General features: G+C 46.7%; 1 pseudogene; it reads left to right on the plus strand.

Moving 5' to 3' along the window:
• Positions 1 to 1,282: 1,282 nt before the first annotated feature.
• On the plus strand, positions 1,283 to 6,961 carry LOC106802800 (uncharacterized; annotated as a pseudogene).
• Positions 6,962 to 8,607: the final 1,646 nt, after the last annotated feature.

Consider the following 8,607-nt stretch of genomic DNA (forward strand, 5'->3'; position numbering starts at 1 on the left):
TCGTTCTCTCTATCTGCTCTGCCGTCCTCCGCACGTAGACTTCTGTCCTCATGCTTGTTGCCTTGTGGTCCCGAGGTGGCTGTTGCTCCAGACCTCGTTCCACAATAAAGAGAGCACAGGGGCGAAGGACAAGGGGAAAGTTTTTCTCATCTTGAGGCCTTGTCTTTTCAGGAGTGAAGACCTTTCCTCGCACCAGCAGATTCCCCATTCTTCAGTGGTCAGCACCAGTGCAGCTGTAAGATAGACCGAAACTGGGAATTTAGCTTTCTAGATTCTACAGCAGACGAAGCAAAGACGGGGAGGGAAGTGGGGCTGAGTGTGGAGTGAGCCGCCTACCAGATGGGCCACGTGGTCATTACTGTCTGTTTTTACCTGTATTACATCCTCCCCTCTAATCTGTTAGGTCTACCCACCACAGGAAAATTAGTCTACTATAGTAATAGTGGATTTGAAAATTTCTCCTTGAATTTCCAACAGTGTTTTGTTTTGCTTTATAACATTTATACATTTCCAAACCTTGTTGTTAGGTGCATATTAATCTAAAATATCTCTATTTGGCCTGCTTAATATTCTTTTCTTTTTCTTTTTTCGGTGAGGAAGATTAACCCTGAGCTAACATCTATTGCCAGTCCTCCTCTTCTTGCTGAGGAAGATTGGACCTGGGCTGACATCATGCCCATCTTCCTCCACTTTATATGTAGGACGCCTGCCATAGCATGGCTTGATAAGCTGCGCGTAGGTCTGTGCCTGTGTTCCGAACCTGTGAACCTCACGCGCCCACAGTGGAGCGCACGCACTTAGCTGCTACGCCACCAGGCCAGGCCCAGCATAATGTTTTTTATCTTACATTTTATTTCCTCTGTAGTGACTATTCCCACACCTGCAAGCTTTTATTGACATTTTCATCATCTACTGTTTTCTATCACTTTCTTTTTAATCTTTCTATGTTATTAGGTAATGTAAATAGCATACAACTGGCTTTACCTCATCTGAGTCTTGTCTTTTTAATAGGGGGATATAATGCATTCAAATGTATTTCATTTTTTTTACAGGTATGGACCTACTCCTGACATCTTATTTAATGTTTTTTATTTACTTTTTTTTCTTATTTTTCTTGCATTTTGTTTGATTACTAGAGTTTTCTTTGACCTAAACTTTTCTAGTCGTTTGGAAGTTATACTAACTTGTATTTTCATCCTACTGGTTATTAAAATTAAATTTTTACTTTAACATTTAAAGGTAGTTTTTTCTTTCCTTCTCTGAACAAAATAAGAATGTTAACATGTTTTTCTACTGTATTCTCAACCTTTCCTGTGGTATACTTATTATATATAAGAATATATATAATTATTATCATCTGTATGACTATCCTGTATACATATAATTATGTGGTTATCATATATATCATGTTATTTAATTATCTAGATTTAACAGAGCATGGAAGGGCCTCAACTATCTGCCCCTGGGCTGGGAGCCAGAACCCGTTGGGCACAGGGAGAAGCTTCCTTTTCCAGGCCTGTAGTTAGAAACCTCACACAGCTGCATCACATTGGAGAGAGTGGGTGATATATTTGGGGGGGCATCTGATCCTGAAGTTCAATTTCTCTTTTGCCCCCTCATACCCCAGAGCCCATCCCGCACCCCCAGATTCAGACTCATTCACCATCTCACACATCAGGCTGGTGTAACGTCAGCTGTGGGACCCCAGGAGCCACAGAGAACCTGACAATGACCTGGCTGAGCAAGGGCCTCCCCAGGGAGCTGGAGCAGAGAGAGACACTGGGGCCGGGCCAGCCCCCAACTCCAGGAATTTAAGCCTGAGCCTGCCCCTGAGCCAGTCGAATGGCCACCTCACCTGTGTGGTCAGCAACCCTGTGGACGAGAAGAACGCAACCTTACACCTGGTGAACATCTGTCCATGGGCGGGTGAGTGTGATCTGCTGGGAAGGGTGATGAAAATGGGCTAGCAGACAATGGAGGATGGACAAGACTGGGTGGACTCAGGGAATATGGTGGGACTGGGGAACATTTTAAGGCAGTTTATGTGGTACAACCAAAAGGTCCCCACCCCAGTGAATGGCCACACCCTCATTATGGTCTTTAAACTTGCAAGTCCAGAAATTGGATGAATATATGGAGACTGCTGCATCACCCAGGACATAAATATGGGACTGGCATGTGGGCATCCACTTTCCCTGCATTGAGGATCCCGGACGGCTGAATTAGTCATCAGAATCCAAGCAGGGGAGGAGAAGGACATGAGGATTAAGGACTGGTGATCCCTTAGCCCTGGAATATTGTGTCCGCCAACTCAGGTCCCCTCTCTGGATGGGCTGGACATGCTTAGCACATTCAGGCTGATAGATGCCTGTTTTTTGCTGCATGCCAGACATGCCCTTTCTGAGGTTACCACCTCTGAATAGGGAAACCACAGTTCAACCCTCCTCTGAGCAGTGAGAATACCTGCGGTCACTACAACCAGTTACCACACTTGCTCCATCAGCCTAAGGGGTCACCCATCATATAAAGTGACTACCCAGTGTAGGTTAGGAGGTGGGAACCCCTACAAAGGAGCCTCATGCCCTGGTTTCATAAAAGATCAAACTCACTACTTTCCCTAACACTACACAACGGGAACAACTGATGGACAAAGGAGGTGTCACGATGAGCTCAGCTGCCCCCTCCCACTCAAGTCCCCTGAGCTCTGCTAGCTCACATGGGGCTCCGTCTGAACAGTCTCTTTCCAGCCATTTCCTCACTCACTCAGCGCCTCAGGATTCAGCTCTCACACTAGGACTGAGTGCCTACTATGTGCTGGGGGATGTCAGTGAGAGATAAGATAAGCCCCTGCCCTCAAGGACCTTACAGTGCAGTGTGACATCACCACATACCTGCTGTGTGACCCTGGACAAGTGACGATTTTTGAAGCCTTTCTGTAAGATGCTTAATAATTCTTTTTACCTCATAGGGCTGTTGTGACAATTAAAAGGGAAATCTATGTAAAGTTATCAACACAGTGTACGGCACATATTATGTCAATAATTATTAGAAAATAGTTCAAAGAAAAAGAGGAGTAAATTTCTAACTATAAAGCCACACGTTAATGCTCAAGTTGTGGCAAATACAAAGGACATGGTTCAAGTACAAAAAAGAAAGAGAGAAACTGAGGAACTGCTGCAGGAGTTGGGAAAGGCATCCCAGAGAAGGGAACACCTGAGTTGGGCCTAGAAGGATGAATAGGAGTTTTCTTGTGGCAGTGTGAGTAAGATACCCCAAACAGAGAGCAGAACATGCCCTGAAGTCTGTTGACCCCAGATTCTTCCATTCCCTCTCCCTCTCGGAGCGTATTTCTCTTCTTGGAGTCTGAGAAGAGAAAAGAGAGGCAGGCTGAGGGAATGATCAGTGGCACATCCAGCTAGTGGGAGCCTCCGAATTTCATGTGCAGAGATGCATCTGAAAGCCTGGCAGAGGAAAAGTCAAAGTGACAGTGGCCAGCGTGCAGGGAGACTAGGAAGGAAGAAACCTGTCAGGGCTGCAGCAAAGATGTACACTTGGGATACAGGTCTTGAGCGAGGGTGGTCCCACCTCCCCCACCTGCCTGCAGAAGGCATGCCTGAGGCAGACCTGACACCAGCATTTGACCCCAGGTTCCTTTCAGAGCAAATGGAAAGGCATCTGTTCCACGGTTCTGCTGGTGAACTTGGGGCCTGGAGTGTGGATCTGGATGAGGAAGAAGATGGAGACTGGGAGAGGCAGGTGCTGGGGAGACCTTGAGGGGAACACTGGGATGGGAGGCCCTGGGGGAGGGGCAATGGATGGAGGAGACTCAAGGGAGCGTGGCAGGGCTGGGCAGGACAATGGGCAGATAGAGGCTCATTGACTTCTCCTGTGAATCATTCCTAGAAGGCCTGGGTAGACAATGCTGAGGGTGGGAGCTGAGTGCATGCCCAGGAAGGAAGGGTGAGTGGTGGCAGGGACAGGGCAGGGGTCCGGGACCTGAGCTTACAGCATGGGGAGCAATAGCTGTCCTCACCCAAGGTCTGATGAGGGGTCACCTCCATTCCACACACTCATTGAGTGTCTGCTGTGTACAGGTGGGTCCACTCTTCTGCCCAAGGTGCCAGGCTCAGCAGCTGTTTCCCAGGCCCTTCCCACAGAGGAATCTACTGACCTGCAGACTGCTGTGTTCGACAGCCATGACCCTCCCTACATGATGATCAGCCTCCTGAGACACCCTATGGTGGGTCTAAGGGAATCAATTCAGGTTGACTGACATGTGATTAGAGGTCATGAGTCCTGGGAAATCCAGGGTACTCTGCACCTCGTCAGGCTCTGGGTCCAGTCCTTGCTTTGGACAATATGGTTGCTGTGCCCGGGCACTCACAGGATGCTGGGAGCTGACGTGCGATGGGAGGAAACCACCGATGTGGAGGATACCTCAATTGTGTGTCCACAGTTTCGTCAGATCCTTGCTGCCATCCAGGGAGGAGGGGTGCAGAGCAACAGAGGCAAGAATGTAAATGGACAGGTGTCTGCTAGACCCTGCCATCTGTATAGGACCCAAAGGAAGTAAATGTAAGGGAGACTAGCAGGGCCTGGAGGCAGGGCAGACCCAAGGACCTGAGAAGTGTCAGGAAATCTTCTCCTCCCCACAGTCCCTCTCCCTCCTACCTGCCTGAGATCCTGCCGTTAATGCTGCCTCTTTGGGTAAAGGCGTTGTTGCCCCACTGATGAGAGGCCCCTGGGAGAGCATCTCATGTGGCCGCTGGCCCTTAGATGGACACTGGTGCTATGGTCACAGATTCTACCAAGGGGGAAGACCTGGAGACAGGACAACTGGAGGAGGAAAGGACACTTAAGGGACTTCCCCAAAAGCAATGGTTCTCAAACCGAGATCACATCAGAAACCCCTGGAGGGCTTAGTAAAATAAAACGAAGGTTGCTGGGCCCACTCCCAGAGTTTCTGATTCAGCGGGTCTGGGGAGACCCAAGCATTTGCTCTTTTCTAACAAGTTCCCAAAGGATGCAGACACTCCTGGTCCCACACTTTGAGAACTACGGGGCTAAAGAGTGAGCAGAGGGAAAGCAAGTAGAGCTGCTGCTTGGACGTCCAGGACTAGACAGTGTCCGAGGCCTCTCCTCAGTCATCCTTTGACTTCTCTAAAGAGGGAGCAACTCTGATCACTGTGCCACTGACCATCAGGATCTTAGAAATCCCTGCTCTGGTCCCAGCAGTTTGTGTTGGGGAAAGTGGGACCCAGAAGGAACACTGGGGCTGGGGCAGAGAACCGTGGCAAGCACAAAGTAGAACAGGGGTGTCCTCAATCCCAGTCCAGTGCTCTGTGCACTGTCCCCAACTGCCTCAGTGCCTGCCACATTGTGACTTCCCATCTCAGCCCCTCTGAGTTATGTCCCCATCTGACCTGGGCCTCGGGGGACTCAGGAAATAGCTCCTTCAGACCCAAACCCCAATACCCCCTACCAGAGACGCGCTGTGGCTTTGGGAAACAGAAACAAATCAGGCCACATCTGACCCAGACACGCAGCTCTGCCCTGAAGCCTCCTGCCACTGTAGTCCCTGCTCTTGGGGTGCTCCCAGTCTGTTGGGGAAAATGAATTCCCTGCCAGGACACGGGAGACAAGCACAGAAGAGAGATGGGATGGAAGGAGCAGAGTCTGGAGAAATGGGTGTGAAACCCAGCTCTGATACTGACTTCTTGATTGATCTTAGAAAAGGTACTTTACTCCCTGGGCCTCAGTTTCTTCTTTTATAGTATGAGGATTATAGTGATAACACCTTACATTTATCTCTTGCTTTGCAGTTTTTAAAGATTTTATTTTTTTTTTTTATTTATTTTTCCCCCCAAAGCCCCAGTAGATAGTTGTGTGTCATAGCTGCACATCCTTCTAGTTGCTGCATGTGGGACGCGGCCTCAGCATGGCCGGAGAAGCAGCGCGTCGGTGCGAGCCCGGGATCCGAACCCGGGTCGCCAGCAGTGGAGCGCGCTCACTTAACCACTAAGCCACGGGGCCGGCCCGCTTTGCAGTTTTTAAAGGCACTTTTGCAATAAGAGCAGTCAAGGTGATTTACAAATTTGTCCAACAAATATTTACTGAGTGTCTGCTGTGTGTGTTCCCAGAATTGTTCTGATCTGGGCTACACAAGTCAACAGAATAACAAAAATCCTTGGCCTCATAGAATATGCTTTCTAGGTTGGGGGAGGGGATAATGACAAATAAAATAAGAAAAATATGAAAGGTTAGATGATGATAGGTGCTAAGCAGAAAACAAAGCAGAGAAGGGGCGTGGAGGGATCAGCTGCGATTTTAACTAAGGCTGTCAGGGAGAACCTCACCAAGAAGAGAGACCCTGAAAGGGATGCAGGAGTGAGCGAAGTAGAGGTCTTGGAGGGTGGGGGCGGAGGAGAGGGGTAGCATCCTGGGTCTAGGACGGAGCAGGTGCAAAGACTCCACAGTGTTCAGGGGAGAGGTCTGCGCCAAAGCTGTATTTTGGGGAGTTGTCAGGGTTTAAAGCCGGAACTACCTGGTTGAGGACAAGAAGCACATGAAGAGATGCAGCTTGAATGACCCCTGCTCCCAATTCTTGGAAAATTGACCAAGACCACTCCTAAACTCTGCTTGAATTCTAGAAAGACTTGGAGAAGGGCAGCTGCCATTCATATAGCCCCGGGCATGCTCCGGCAGTCCACGCTATCTACGAGAAGATCCAGAAATGCCCAGAGCCCCAGGAGGACGCCTACACCACGAAGACACTGGGGCCGTGAGGGGCCTTGGCACGATCTGCCCCAGCCCACCCTTCACCCCAGTGTCCCCAGATATCCCTCCTTAAGGTGGCGCTGGGACTAGACCCCAAGTCTTTCTGACCCATCCCACTGAGACAGCAGAGCAGCATGAACTGCTGCCCTGGGCTCCCCACCAAAGTTTTCTCACTTCACAGATTGTGGGCAGTGACTCTGCTACTTGAATATCCAAGTATGAGAGGTAAACTTTTCAGTGGTCAGCCAGATTTCTGACCTGTGACCCACTTAACCCCATTAGGGAACACCCATGGTTAGGCAGGACCTGCGTAGGGATGGTCAGGGGACAGAGATGCTTTCCAGGATAGGGAGGGTCCTGGTGCCCCTGAGAAGGATGGGCCTTGGGTGGAGCACCTTCAGGATGTCACAGCCCAGCCCACTACCCAAGCATAGAGAAACAGATGGTCTTTGACTATGGACAAAGCAAGAGGCTGGCAGATATAAGATTCAGGGTCAGTTGTGCCTTAGAAGGGAAAGGTGGAAAGAGAGGGAAGCGTTTTTTGAGCTCCATCTCCTATCAGGCTTAATTCTAAGCACAGTAAATGGACTATCTCGAGGTTTCTCAAATTCAAGTAGTTCACAGACCCTTTTATTTTTATTACATAATATATGTAGGCAGTATAAAACTCAAAAGGCATGTCTTGTTGAAATGATAATGTTTCATCATTTTGTTGCTATTGTAAATAGGATCTTGTTCCCATTATATCTTCCAACTAGTTGATTAAAATAATACATACATAACATATATTAGTGAAGCCATGTTACTAAATTTCTTTACTGTTTGGAACAGTTTTTCATTTGATCCCTTTGAATTTCTGGATATATAACCATATTATCAACAAATAATTATAATATTTGCTCCTTTCTTTCCAATTTTTATGCCTCAGTCCTTTCTCTTGTCTAATTGCATTGGCTAATACCTCCAAAACTCATGTTAAATAATAGTGATAATAAAGGATATCCTCGTATTTTTCCTAACTTTAGTATAAATGCTTCTAGTGTTTCTCCGTTAAGCATGATGCTGTTATTTGGTTAAAGCATATATTTTTTATCACGTTAAGAAAGTATGTATTTATTCCTATTTTATCAAGAGTTTTACTGAGAATAAAGTGTTAAATTTTATCATTTCTATTTTCATCTGTGAATATTTCATGTGGTATTTCTTTTTCATCTATTAATAATACATTAACAGATTTCCTAATATTGAACTATTTTTTCATTATTGGAATAAATCCCTGTTGATGTATAATGCGTTTAATATGCTACTGTTTGATAATATTTATATTTGGGATTTTTGCATCATTACTCATAAGTGAAATTCTCCTGTATTTTTTTTTTTTAATGCTTTACTCTGTCAGTTTGGTATTTGTGTTATACTTATTAAAGATCCCTTTTATCCTCAATTTCTTGTAATATTTCAATAAAATTTTGGTTTATAGTCTAAAAAAATATTTCATTTAGAGAAAAAAATTCCAATTGCCCAGTGTTGATTTGAATTATTTTTATTAAAAATTTACCTTGGGGCCGGCCCGGCGGCACAGTGGTTACAGTCACATGTTCCACTTTAGCGGCCCGAGATTCACTGGTTTGGATCCTGGGCCCAGACCTAGTCACCACTCATCAGGCCATGCTGAGGCAGCATCCCACTTAGAGGAGCTACAACTCTACAACTACAACATACAACTATGTATTGAGGCTTTGGGGAGAAAAAAGAAAAAGAGGAAGATTGGCAACAGATGTTAGCACAGGGCAAATCTTCCTCAAAAAAAAAAAAATCTACCTAAGTATG

This window comes from Ceratotherium simum, chromosome 2, assembly GCF_057802395.1.
Source record: "Ceratotherium simum simum isolate JZ-2026a chromosome 2, ASM5780239v1, whole genome shotgun sequence".
In the NCBI taxonomy this organism is placed as follows: Eukaryota; Metazoa; Chordata; class Mammalia; order Perissodactyla; family Rhinocerotidae; genus Ceratotherium; species Ceratotherium simum.